This window comes from Chiloscyllium plagiosum, unplaced genomic scaffold (genome assembly GCF_037043375.1).
Source record: "Chiloscyllium plagiosum isolate Xiang-an unplaced genomic scaffold, Cpla_swu_hap1 HiC_scaffold_16, whole genome shotgun sequence".
Classification (NCBI taxonomy): domain Eukaryota; kingdom Metazoa; phylum Chordata; class Chondrichthyes; order Orectolobiformes; family Hemiscylliidae; genus Chiloscyllium; species Chiloscyllium plagiosum.
Genome location: NW_028270154.1, coordinates 64,722,074 through 64,725,629, shown reverse-complemented (window position 1 = coordinate 64,725,629; position 3,556 = coordinate 64,722,074).

Sequence of the window (3,556 nt, the reverse complement as noted above, 5' to 3'; positions counted from 1 at the left end):
ACCAAAATGTTTTCTCTTTTCTGTACTAACTTTTGGTATCTCTGTGTCTGTCTGAAGGTCACCAGTTTTTCAAACCTATTAACCCTGCATGGGTACATCACTGATTGCAACATCAGATGTCCATTTTACTTGATTGATCTGTAAGGTCTTGTTCATTGTTTCAAAACTATTATATTTGTCAAAAAAACAATCTTTTGGTTGCCATGCCACTCTTCAGATAGTTCAATAACAACTTAAAACGTTTTTGGTTATAAATAAAACCAAAAAATACAGACAATACTCTGTTCTGAGTAAAGGTTCATTTTGACATGAAAAGGTTCATTTTGTATCCAGCTATGGATATTTGTTTGTCTTCACAGGTGCTGCTTAAACCATAAAATATTTCCAGTGCTTTCAATTTCTATTAAAAATGCTACCATTTGTTGCATTTTGTTTTCAAATCATACTATTCCCAGCTTTGTTGACCAACAGGAAATCAAAGCTGCTATCTCAATGAAAAATGTTATCAGAAATTCACAATATGTTGCTGAAGTAATACTCACGACCACCTGAAAATAAAGGACCACATAGTTCTTACAGTGTAATAACAGTCATGGAACTAAATCACTACAAGAAATGTAAATCAATGGACTTAATTTTATTCCCTTAATATCATAAATATTCCCATTATTCCAAAACATTGTGCTTTGCAACTCACTATGAGCTGTTTTACAATAATATCTTGTACCTATTGTGACGATGCTGTTCCTTTAACAAGGTTAATGTTGTCCTTAGCTTTTTTCCCCCAAGAGAAGTCATAAAAGACATAAACTCTGAAAAATCTAAGTTTGAAGGGTTTAGGGCCTGTTTGATTATAGATAACAGATATTGTCTCAGCAAAAATGCTTTCAAGTTTAAAAAAACCCTTGTACAATGAAAGGGGAGCAGCCAGTTCTCCAAGCTCCGCTTTTCTCTGGTTTGATCTAGTTTTTGGCCAGTCTGGCTATTCCCTGAAAGCAGTGAGGCAGTTGTGAAGCTGCTGGACTCAAAGAAGCAGGTCCATGTTGACCTTCTCTCTCTGACTTCTTTCTTGTACGACCCTGTGTTTGATTTTACATTTTGTGCCAAGGGGTGTTTATGCGATTTGTTACACGTATTGGGAACAGCATCATTAAGAAGGTACAATCTGTAGGGTTTTCGAATAAGTTAATTTATTTGGTATTCTATTCTGTTTTGTGTTTCATCTTGGAAATAAATTCTGTTTTGTTTAAAACTAAGTGGTTTGACCAGCTGCATCACTCCTGGAATATCCACTTTACACCTACGTAAAACAACTAGCAAAGTTAGGGTCTGGGCTACTTTCTTGAAATGCTTTGAGGGGGGTCTGGTCTGGTCCATATCATTATGTAGAATGTTAACACAATAAAACACCCCAAGTTGCTTCACAGGGACATTATAAAACAAAATATGACACTCAGCTACATAGAGAGTTATATTAAAAAAAAACAGGTTTAAAGGTTTATTTTCCAGTTAGAACATGAGCTAGAGACACAAAAAGATCTAGGGACAGAGCGACAGAGCACCAGAGCTTGGGGATCTAGGCTACAACGAATCCAGCAACCAGAGTTGAAGGAATTAGACACAATATTTAAGGTTCCAGAATTAGATGACCACAGATCTCTTTAAGGGCTATGAGACTGAATGATACTATAAGAGGTAGGGAGAGGATGGTGTCACAATCTAGGGAATGGTTTTGGAGATGCATCTAAAACTAGGGCTTCAGTCTTCCCAATATTTAATTGGAAGACCTTTCTACTTATCCAGTATATGCAGATAAGCAGTCTGATCATTTAGCAACAATGGGGGATTCAACAGAGATAGATGGTAAGGCACAGCTGACTGTTATCAGTGTACATGGGAAAACTAATGCTGTGCTTTTGCTTGATATCATCAAAGGATGAAATGTAGATGCAAAATAGGTGGAGGTGAAGGATGACTCCTTAACAACTGATAATGGCACAACCGTAGGAAGACAAACAATTGGGTAGTGATGTAACTGAATGAGAGATGTGCACCCCTGCTGGATGACAGTGGAAATATATTTGAGAGGGATGGTATAGTCAACTGTGTAAAAGACTTTAGATATACTGAGAAAGACAGAGGGACAGATACCTTTGTCTCTGTCACATAGGAGATTGTTTATGACATTGATAAGAGCTGTTTCTGTAATCTGATTGAAATAATTAAAACATAGATCTAAAAGAAGACAAATAACATGACAAAAATAACCATTTACAGTATAAACTAACAAAGATAGCATGAAGTGAAGTTAGGTGATCAGCTGTATATTGGGAATATGGGAGAGGGAGCAGAAGTTGGGGTTCTCATGGAAAATATAAACTCACAGAGGTCACAAGGGGTGTTAGGAGAACACGTCAATTCAGGGATAAGACACAACAAACCTTTAGAAGCCTGACTAATTGAAAGGAGAAATGTAGCAGAAGCAGCTAATCGTAACCGGTAACTGGTTATACTGATTGTTGGAAGATACAGGAGATAACATTGGGATATGGAAGGGAGATGAGGTTGGAGAGTGATACAAAGAGATGGTCAGAGATGGATTTTTCTCTGATTGATACAATGGGTCTAAGAGGGCTATTTGAGTTGACAAAATCAGGAGAATGGCCCTGAACGTAAACTGAATGTGCATGGAGAGAGATATAGGGAGGTTGGGAAGGCAGTGAATTCAGAGGAGAGAAAACATGATGAATTTTGATGCAAGTTGAAATCACGAAGGAAAGTTTGTTATGACAAGGAGACAGCTGACCCAAAACAGCCTTTGTAGCTTGATATTTGTAACCCAGTAAAATTAAACTATTTAAGATCCCCAAATAGTCACTCCAATGGTTTGGAAGCAGACTTTTGTATAACTAATGCCAGACTTTGTAAATAATTAATTTCCATGCACAGGCTTTGAATTCTAAACAAAGAAAACCCACAATTTATTAAATATGAACAAACATTAGCAGAAAGAAAATTAAACAGGGCAGGCAATGGCCTAGTTGTATTATTGCCGGACTGTTAATCCAGAGGCCTAGGTAATGTTCCAGGGACTGCAGTTTGAATCCTGTTATGGCAGATGGAGAAATTTGAATTCAATAAATACCTGGAATTAAGCGTCATGCTGGATCAGCATGAATCTATTGTCGATTGTTGAAAAAATCCATATGTTTCACTAATGTCCTTTAGGGAAGGAAACTGCCATCCTTACCTGGTTTGGCCTAGACCCACATCAATGTGGTTGACTCTTAGCTGCCCTCTGGGCAATAAATGTTGCCTAGCCAGTGACATCCTTATCCCTTAAATGAATAAAAAGCACAGTATACTGATTGATGTCTGTACTTTGAATCTGAAACATTTATTTTCAGCCCCATTCACACAAATGACAAACAAATACTTCGAAAGGAGAAATAAAATAACAAAATAGCCAAATTACCTAAATATCCTTCATGATGCATTGTTCAAGGGCATAAACGTAGACATCTTGGCTGTTTTTTCCTGAAACGTTGATCAGGGT